This window comes from Wolffia australiana, chromosome 3, assembly GCF_029677425.1.
Source record: "Wolffia australiana isolate 7733 chromosome 3, ASM2967742v1".
Taxonomy (NCBI): domain Eukaryota; kingdom Viridiplantae; phylum Streptophyta; class Magnoliopsida; order Alismatales; family Araceae; genus Wolffia; species Wolffia australiana.
The window spans coordinates 17143514-17153517 of NC_135837.1; the positions used below are offsets into that span (position 1 = coordinate 17143514).

Genomic DNA, 10004 nt, shown 5'->3' on the forward strand with positions numbered 1-10004 from the left:
GCTGCACAGCGGTTACGGCTGCGCGGTAGCTTTAGCGCAAGGGGCACTACGGGTGCGGCTGCGCAGCTAGCCTGTGTCGCTCGAATGGCACGACGGCTAGTCGGCGGCATGGATGGTTGACCGCTACACAGTACATCTGAGCGATAGTAGGCTTGTGTCACAGGGCTTCGTTCGCAGTCGAACTGCATGGCCAAGGGCAGGGGAGGAGTGTCACCGGCGTCACCGACGAGGACGACGGCGACCCAACGGAGTTGTCTCCCACTCTTCCGCTCCTTCCTGTCCTCTTCTCCTCTTCCTTCTCCTCTTCCCCTCTTTCTTCTCGGCGAGACCAAGCAGAACGTGAATCTCTCAAAATAATACCTGGTCTGAGGGGGATAGGGCTCCATTGTGCCCTTTATATAGGGGGACGATGGCCCTTAGTAAGGGGGTGGGAGCGCTTAGTAAGGGCTCTAGTGCTTAGTTGGGGGGGCCTTATACGTAGCACCCCCCTTAATACAAAACTAAATGTTTGACTACACGAACACGGCAACATGGGAACAAAACGTGACACATGACGGACAGGAACATGACGACAAGAAAAACGCAGACACGATAAACACGGAACAAAACAATCATGGTAAAATGACTAAAACGAGCAAGAGCTGGCGAAAAATTCAGAATGGTCGGTGGCCCGGTCGTGTTTTCACCCACTGTGTTAAACCAGAACGTCTTCACCATTGTCTTGTCATGCTGGTCGAGCTGGCTCCCACAGAAGTGCAACTGGGCAGTGGCGTGGTGGCACAGCTGGCAAGTTGAGTGGCCATTCAATGGTGATACAACACTGCGAGATGGCGCCGTAAGGCAGCCGATGACGCGGCCAACACTGGTGTCCTGCGCGTCCATGCACTTGGCTCAGCAGTGTGGAGGATACGTTCAAAATTCCCAATCTCGTCAGTGCAGCCGGCAAGACAGTAGGCACAGGGGGGAAGCGAGCGAGTCTTGGCAGTGACCAGCAGGCCCGGGCGGCGCAATAACTCCCCTCTCCTCCCTTCCTCTCCTCTTCCTCTTCTTCTTCTTCCTCTTCCTATTCTTCTTCTCCTTCTGTCTTTCTTACGGTAAACAACATACATGTATGTATATATGCATGCAACATACATACATACATACATACATACATTCAAGGTCCGCGGTGCGGTGGCCTTAGGTCGGTCGCGAGGTGGTGACCTTAGTAGGGCCGCAAGAGACGGTGGCCAGTGCTCTAGCGAAGGTGGCGGCGGCAGCAATTTCCGGCAAAGAAGGCGGCGCTTTGTGGTGATCTCTAGGTTTTTTTTCTCTCCTAAGTTCAGAGTGCCATTTTTCATAAATATGGCAAAAACTGAATAAAACACTTTAAAATCTGGCAAATACTTTAGAAATCATTTTTCTTCAATCCTTTTTTCTCTTTTCCTCTACGAGGAGCGACCCCACCTTTAATAAGGGCAAATATGAGCCTTCCCCCTTAGAAATAAAGAGAAGAAGGTCCAATTAAATTAATTAGGCCCCCTAATAGGAGAGAGAGACTCCTAACACGCCCAGACATGGGCTTACACAAGCGCAAACGTGTAGGTCCATACAGTGGTCCAAGCACATGCGAACAAACAAAAACAAACACATGCGTGGCCAACATACATGGGCTACTAAACAAAGAAAATGTAAGGAAAGATAACATCAAACATTTGTGGCCCGTTGACTAGGCCAGGTACTCCTAAGGCTGGGTCTCGTGCGTGACCCCTCCCTCAATGAACTGGTTCGACGGGGTCTTCGAAGTTGGATGGTCCCCCATCAAAATAAGAGACGGTGAGAGAGAGACATAAGAGACACAAGGAGAAAAAGGAGAGTGAGAGAGACACAGAGAGAGAGAGATAGAGAAAGATAGAGAAAGAGAGACAAAGAGAGAGACAGAGAGAAAGGGAGAAAAAGAGAGAAAGAGAGACAGAGAGACAGAGAGAAAGGGAGAGAAAGAGAGACAGAGAGATAGAGAGAAAGGGAGAGAAAGAGAGAAAGAGAGACAGCGGGAGAGAGACAAAGAGACAGAGAGAGAGAGAGAGAAACAGGCAGAGAGAGAGAGAGAGAGTGAGAGAGATATCGACCAGTTTGGGTGCTACAGTTGGCGAGAGGAGACGCGCGCGCGGAGGGGATTCTTCATGACGTAGATGAGCTCCAGCGAATCAGATAGGTCTACGTTGCTATTGTCAGGCGCCTCCCATGCAAACTCGCGGACAAGTCCGGCGACGAAGCAGCGGAGATTCTCGAGCGCGAGGCCCATCCCCGGGCAGATCCGCCGTCCGACGCCGAACGGCATCATCTTGACGCTCTGGCCCCCGGCCACGTCGACTCCCTCCCCCTCCCCGCCCGCCATGAACCTCTCCGGCCTGAACTCCAGAGGTTCGCGCCAGGTATCTGCGTCCAGGTTTATCTTCGCCAGCGCGAAGTTCACGTTGGACCCTCTGGGAATCGTGTATCCGCCAACGGTCGTCTCCTCCTCGGCCACGTGCGGGAGCACGAAGTGAGTCGGCGGGTGAAGCCGGAGACCCTCCAAGATAACCGCTCTCAGGAAGGGTTTATCTTCCTCGAGGCAGGGTTTTACGCGGAGTTCTTCCGCGAGCTTTTCCTGCGCTCCGCGGTTCCGGACGATCTCCGCCATGATGAACTCCAGCGCGGTGCCCATAGAGACGAGCCCTCCTATCAAGAACTCTGCGCAGAGCGCCATGATCTCGTATTCGCTGAGCTTTCTACCGTTCTCCTCGGGGATCTGGAGCTCCGCCAGGGAGCCCAAGTATGTGGAGCTGAATAGGAGCTCTTCTCCGGGCGTCCTGGCTCTCTTGATTAGCGGAAAGAAGACGTCTTTATGCCGCTGACGAAGGCTCAGGAGACGCCGGTACCTCTCGCGGAAGACGTACTTGGCGACGGACGGCGCGGACATGAACACGTAGAGCTTCTCTAAGAAGCCGAGAAGCTCCTCGTGCGACTCTAAAATCTCTCGTTCCGTCTCCTCATCTAGATTATCGCCGAAGCAGAGGGAAAGAGAGAGCCGGAACAGGGATTTCTTGAAAGCTTCTCTGGCGACTATAACACTGTCTTGGGAGTTTTCGGCCGAGCGGAGCTCTTGCAGGAGATCATTTAGCGCGCGCTCGCGGGCACGAGCTCGGAAGGGGAGAGCGGCGGGCCCGAGCACGTGCGTGGCGAAGTTGCGGCGGAGGGCGCGCCACAGGGGGCCGTGAGGGGCGCTGCTGATGGTGCAAGCGTCGTAGCTTAGAAGGCTGACGAGAGGAGAGAGAGGAGGCCGGTCGGAGAAGACGGCTCCGCGGCGGACGAGCATCTCGTGGGTTATCTCCTTGTCGGAGACGATGATCGTCTTGTAGGAGCCGAGGCGGATCGTCATGAGCGGGCCGTACTTGCTCCAGAGATCCCTGAGCGAGGATTCAATATTAGCCATGGAGCAAGTGAGCAAGAAGAGATTGCCGATGACGGGAAAGGCTGTAGGCCCGGGCGGTAATTTCACATCCCGACGCCTCCGGAGGAAGATGACCAATATTGTCAGGCAGAAGAAGACGATCCTCCAGATCTCCATGAGAACTATAATCTTCTTCTTCTTCTTCTTCTTCTTCTTCGTCTTCTTTTTATTCTGCTGTTTCATTTGATGCCGCTGCTTCTAGAGCTGTGAGAATATCTGGAGTCGGAGCCTCCGCATTTATGTGGAAAACATCCCCTACCCGAGGGCATTCGGGCAATTATGAGGCGTATTGTTCGTGGGATAAGATCATCTCTCTTATTTGAAAACGTGGGATGTTTCTTTTTATTTCGCGCGTTGGAGAACGTAGGCCTCTCCATGCGGGTTAAGGACGTGTGGGTGATACAGAAGCTCCGTGTGAACGAAGACGCGGGAGATTATCCAACAGCCAGTCGATTAGTCGAACGAGCCAAAAAATATTAATACGATAGTTAATCGAAACAGACGTGGTGCAGTGTAGAGCATTCGTCCTGAGATGAGCTGCTACACTTTGCGATGTAACGAGCGCATCCAAGCTGGACATAATCACATTTTCTGCCCATAAAGAAATTTAATATACAGTTGTGAGAACTTTGATAGCAAGATCACCGTTCTGGGCATCATGAGACGACTCACATCGAGATCTCTTTTCATGGCGAAAATGGGGTAATGATAGAGATCTGATGACTGCTTGTCCGTGTCCTTCCTGATATCTATATAAATTGTAAGGGGTATGAAAGAGAGAAAGTAGAATGTGAGTAGAACCGTGAGGCCATCTCTTTGAAAAAGAAAGGAGATGTGGACAAGTTACCGAGCAAGCACCGTTCAATGGAGATGGACAAATCTTCCTGCGCATACAACTTGTATATTTATTACCTGAACAGCCCATGATTAATAGAGATTCATTACCTGGCTATAAATATTGCGAGGAAAATGATTTAGTACCACAAGAACATGATAGTTTCAAAACGCGTGCCATTCGAGGCAGCTCTCTTCAACGCACAAGACAAACCCAAGGTCTTCCACATACAGGTTATCTGAGAATGGGTGACAAATCAACATTAAATAGGTAGGCAGCTATATCACACTGACTGACGATGGAAAGATTTTTGTTCACATGGTATTCATTGTCCGTTGTAAAAAATGGCAATTGATGATTTTCCCCGTGGCACTCTTTGTCCTTAATGTTAGGGAAGGTCGTGCGGTCTGGTCCGATTTTTTCAGCGGCTGTGAATATTTTTAGATCTCACACAGCGTTGATGTGGGTCTCTTGTTTGTGCCACAAAATCGGAACCCACATCGCACAAAATTGGCCAATTGAACACAAATGGACGGCGCTGTTTTTTATTTATAGATACTAGGGGGGTCCGCTCGCAATGCTCGCTTGACTGTCTCACTCTCTTGTCAGCCAATCACCCTCACTCTCTTAATGTAGAATAGAGGACCCCACCGCATCCCCCCACCCGTAGTGAGGCTCAGCCCTTCCACACACACAGATAGAGAGAGATAATTATCGTTTTCCTACATTATGTTTCCCTTTAAGTATGTAGCCCTCCTGGTTGGAGGGCAGGAGTTAGATTATTGAGTTGTTTCCTTCTAAGTAGTGTCTCCTCTCCCTCGACGACATCCACTCCGTCTAGTCCTCCAGCGACGTTCACTCCGCCCATCCGCTCTTGACCCCGTCGGCAACGTCCACTCCGCCCGGGTTCAACCGTCCTCGATACGATCCCGGCAGGGATCCTATCAATTATCCCGTCGGCGACGTCCACTCCGCCCGGGTTCAACCATCTTCGATACGATCCTGGCAGGGATCCTATCACATGATAATGAGATATGGTTGACAGAGTCAATGTGATGACATCAATGTCAACGAACGTCATATGACAATGTGAACGACCACGGTCCAAAATAATTTATGTCTAAGCCTCCAGGTCACGTACTTCCATCACATGTTCAAGTGAGTTCACACAAAAATTATGTTGAGCACCCTGTGTGTTTCGTTTTTGATCATGTATTTGGTTAATCAAATTGATCAAAATACTGAAACAGAAAAAACTGGATATGCTTCTGGAATCGAATCTAGATGAGCAGAAGTGATCTCATAAAGTAAATCTTAGAATCGAGAGAGAATTGATATGAAGACAATGAGATCTGAGGAGCCGAAAAAACCAGTCAAAAGTGTTCTGGTGCCCAAAAAAATCAGGAATTCATTGCCAATAATCAAAGAAAATATTGAATGTATCAGTAATCGATCTAAGATCCAAAAAAACAAGAATCTGAAGTAAAACCATCGAAATAAGACAAACGAGATATGCTTCAAAACAAAATTAAGATAAAAATAAACAATCTAATAAGGAAAATCTCTGAATGGCGAAAGAACTGACAGAAAAAGGCAATTTCAAAGTAAAATTAATTAATCAAAATGAACAGAAGTGATATTGTCAAGAAAAATCTGAGAATCTCGAAAGAATTGGGACAGCGAGATCGGAGGAGCCGAAAAGATCACGATTTAAAGTGACCAGGAAACTTCATTACTGGAAAGGAACAGAAGCGATCTCATCAAGTAAATCTCAGAATCCTGAAAGAAGTGACATAAAGAATTAACAGAAATCCTAACTGACCAGAGTTCTCTAAAAACTCTGAAATTCAGAGGTATGCTACTGAGAGGAGCTAGACTTGACGACCAAGGTGTAAGGGACCATGTCTCCAGGGCCATTGACAGTAGACTCCACCACCTCGACTTGCTCCTTGTTGAACACGGCGATGACCTTTAAAACAGGATGGGCTTCGAGAGAGCAGCCGACGTGCACGACCACCTTCTCCCCCACGGCCTTCACCTCCACCAGAGGGCTCTCTCTGACCTTCTCTCTGTCTGCCTCTGTGTCTTTGAGGTTGGCCTGGAGCTCGTTGATGTAGGCTATGGCGTCGCCCAGGAGAGAGGCCTTCTCCATCTTCGATATATTAGGGACTACTGCTCTCAGCATGTAGAACCGCTAGTTGAGCTTCTCCCTGCGTCTCTCCGCTTCAATGTGATTGAAGGGCTCCTCTCTGCCATTGGCGGACTTCCTCCCTGGCATCCTCGGCCTCCTCTCCTCGGGAGGAAACAGCTTCTCCTCTCTTTCCCCATTGATGGAGGACCATCCAAAGGAGTACATTCTGATTCGTCATCAACCACACCATGCAGCTCAAGCTGAAGTGAATAATCCGCATTTCCAGTATCAGGCCTGACGTTGGATTCCTCTCCGACAGTTCTCATTTACATGTTTATCTGTTTTCGTTACCATACCCGTTGTTTTATTTCGTTCTACCTTCGGGATGCTCCCCTGTATGTGTTTGGGTCCCCCATGAATGATGTCTACAAGTTGTCTTATGGATTTACTTGTAGCTTTAGGCGGGGTAGTCCATTTGACTTCTTACCCCCTAAAAGACCCTTTTAGGGGAAAAGCCCAATAAGCTTTCCCCTCAAAAGGTCCACTACGAAGTCCATAACCGTTCCCCTTTGTTCTATAAGAAGAGGGGGAAGGTGAACATGGAAAGGGGTTCCATGTTATTGTTGAAAAGTCAGATCTGATGTTTATTTTTTTTGGCAGTTACAGTTCTTTAGAGAGAGTGTCGGCCTTTTTTTTTCTTTGATTAAAGATATTCTTGTCCGTCTGGTGTTTCACTGAGTTCTGGTTAGGAAGAAACAGAAATCGCTGAAGATTTGGCCATTATCGCCGGCTTCTCCAATTCCAGACTCCAGTAATTTTTTCTCCAGAACAGATCATCGATTTGCATGAAGAAGATCCTTATGTGAAGAGATCCTTGGCTGATTGAAGATTGGCATTTCGAAAAGTCAGATTGTTGTATGCTTGTTATTTTTCTCGTTCTATGTGGTGTCCCCGCCATAGATCTGTCGGGGTGGGAGAGGTTACGGTTGAAAGTAGACGGCGAAGAAGAAAGCTTGCCTTGCCAGAACTCCACGGGGCAGATTGACCTTGAAATCGCCAAAAATTTCACCATTGAGTTCGTCAGATTGATATCCCCGAGCAAGTTCTCTGCATCGTTGGTGGATCCATTCATCGTATCAAGAAACGAGGGGAATGTCCTCTCCACCGCTAGTTTGACGATCCCTTTCGGCGGAATTACTGGGGTAAACCGGGAATAGCCGACGATCGTGACCCCACCCAACTCTGCGGTTGTCCTGTTCATTCCTTATGGCCGTTGAATTTTATTGATGAGTTCTGGCCGTTTCCGGCCTGGCTGCATCCGTTTTTTTCCCTTTGTGTGATGGCCGTGGAGTTCCAAAATTGTTCCGGTCCATACCATTGTTCGGCGACGACTTCTATGGCCAATGAAATTGCTACGCCGACATTGTCCCTCGAAAGGGAAAAGGGGATGATCCATTGATGCTCGACTACCCGCTTTCGCTCTCGAATGTTCACTTGAACGTGTAATCACCTGAGAGAAGATTCTATAGGCGTACGAAAGGAAAAAAAGGTGCCTGTTGAATTACCGTGCAGCCATTTTTTATCACATTTTCATTGTTTGGCCCACGGTATATCTTCCCCCGCCGCCGATCTTTGTACTCCTGTTCGTCAAAAACTCCATCGTCCGAGCCAAGGCCCGACGACAGTTGGGCCATATTGAATATCTGTGCGGGTTTGATTGATCGCTCTTCACCGTGTTGACCAAATGGGTTTCCTTTCCTCTGTTCGGATCTTTTGAACTCCTCCAGCGGGACCTATTTGTCATTGTTTGGTCCCCATGTTGACCAAAGGGCTGTCACTTCCTCTGTTCGGGCCTTCTGGACTCCTTCAGCGGGATCCATTATCCAGCAACTGTTGATCCTTCAGAACTGGGGTTTGCACCAGAGCCAGGTTGCTTGTGATCAATTGATCAATCTTCTCCGACATCTAACTATTCTCATCTACGACGATCGGTTGCCGCCATGAGCTGGTGGAGCACAATCTACGGGTCCATTTTCTCCCCTCATTATCAGTATTATTATCTCCCTCAGTGCCGTCCTTGCGTACTCCTCTGTCTCGAGTGATTTTAATAATTGATATAGGACTTAGCAACCACCATCGGTTTAGGAAGTTATCTTTGACAGTATCTGGATCTGTGGACATCCTTGGACGAGAATCGCTCCTACCACGTCGGTCCCTTCGATCCAGTTCCGTGGATCATTGGGAGCTTGAAAGTGATAGAACCCGTCATGTATCGAATTGAGTTACGTCTCAGGTCATTTAGCGATCGTCGTACTTCTCATCTATATTTTCTTAAAATTACATGCATCATTCCACGAAATTGACATCAAATTCAGTGATTATCCTCTCAATGTAACACGGAGTGTCTTTTACGACTGTCGTATTACATCACCCGGCTTGCCCCGCCGCGGAGAAGTCAATCTGCCTCGAGATCGGGATCGGCGAGGGCAAAGACTGTTACTTTAGTAGAGGGAAAAGGCTCGTCTGAGGATGAAGAAGGAAGCCGCTCTTTCTGCAGTCCAGGTCCTTGCCGAAGATCATGGTCTGATCATGGCGGTGGGAGGAGATAAGGGCTCTGATGGTGGCCACGGCTTCCTCGGTCTGTGCCGCTGCCACGACTGAGCCGAGCTTGAGCACGCCATCGTCAGCCGGCACCAGCGGCACGGTTTGGATCCCCGTGGACTTGGCAAGGAACCCGCGCAAGCAGAAATCGGCCATGGCAATCACGCCGCTGACCCAGAGGGGGTCCCCCGAGGCGAGCGCCTTTCCCAGGCCGCCGATGCCGTGGGGGAAGGAGAAGTACATGGACCTGAGGAAGAAGAACTCGACGTCCGTGAGCTTGTCCAGGTGCAGAGCGAAGTTCTCGTCATCGGCGTCGCAGAAACTTAGCCTCTAGATCTCCTCCTTCCGCATCCACTGAAGCTGGCAGCCCTCGGGGAGGAATCCTTGCCTTCCTCTTTCTCCCGCGGCTACCTGCAATGGTCATCCCCCCAGCCTAGAATGATCTCCACCGCGGAAGAACTGGACATCTGCCAGAAGACTGTGTAGCTCCAGGAGAAGCCCGAGGGGTTGGGCCCGTCCACCATAGGGAGAAAGGATACGCGGGCCCCCTCTTCTCTCTCTCTCTCTCTCTCTCTCTCTCTATCTATCTATCTATCTCTCTCTCTCTTCTCTCTAACTCTTTTGTCAGCCAATCAGCGTCTAGAAGGGTACATTAATTCCGATTATTAGTAGTAGAGATGGCCCTTCGCGTCTCTCTCTTCCATATTTCCCTAAGTATAACCATAGGGAACCAGAAAATGGTTATATATTTATTAAAATATTTTGTTAGTTCATTTTTTATTCTAATGAATTCGGGAAAAATAGATTTAAATTCTAAAGAAATCGAGAAGATTCAGTAATTTATTGTCACATTATTTAAGAATTTTTTTTGTTTTCGAAACTGCCATTTGATTGAGAAAGAGTTATTCAAACCATTAGTAAATTATATGAAAATCACAAAAGAACATAAAAGTTATATTGAAACC

The 10004-nt window shown here is 48.8% G+C and overlaps 2 pseudogenes; both read right to left on the reverse strand.

Annotated features, from left to right (window-relative positions):
* Positions 1 to 1447: 1447 nt before the first annotated feature.
* LOC144701118 (cytochrome P450 89A2 pseudogene) lies at positions 1448 to 3698 on the reverse strand (annotated as a pseudogene).
* Positions 3699 to 6165: 2467 nt separating this feature from the next.
* On the reverse strand, positions 6166 to 9571 carry LOC144701421 (transcription factor bHLH13-like; annotated as a pseudogene).
* Between the last annotated feature and the right edge of the window lie 433 nt (positions 9572 to 10004).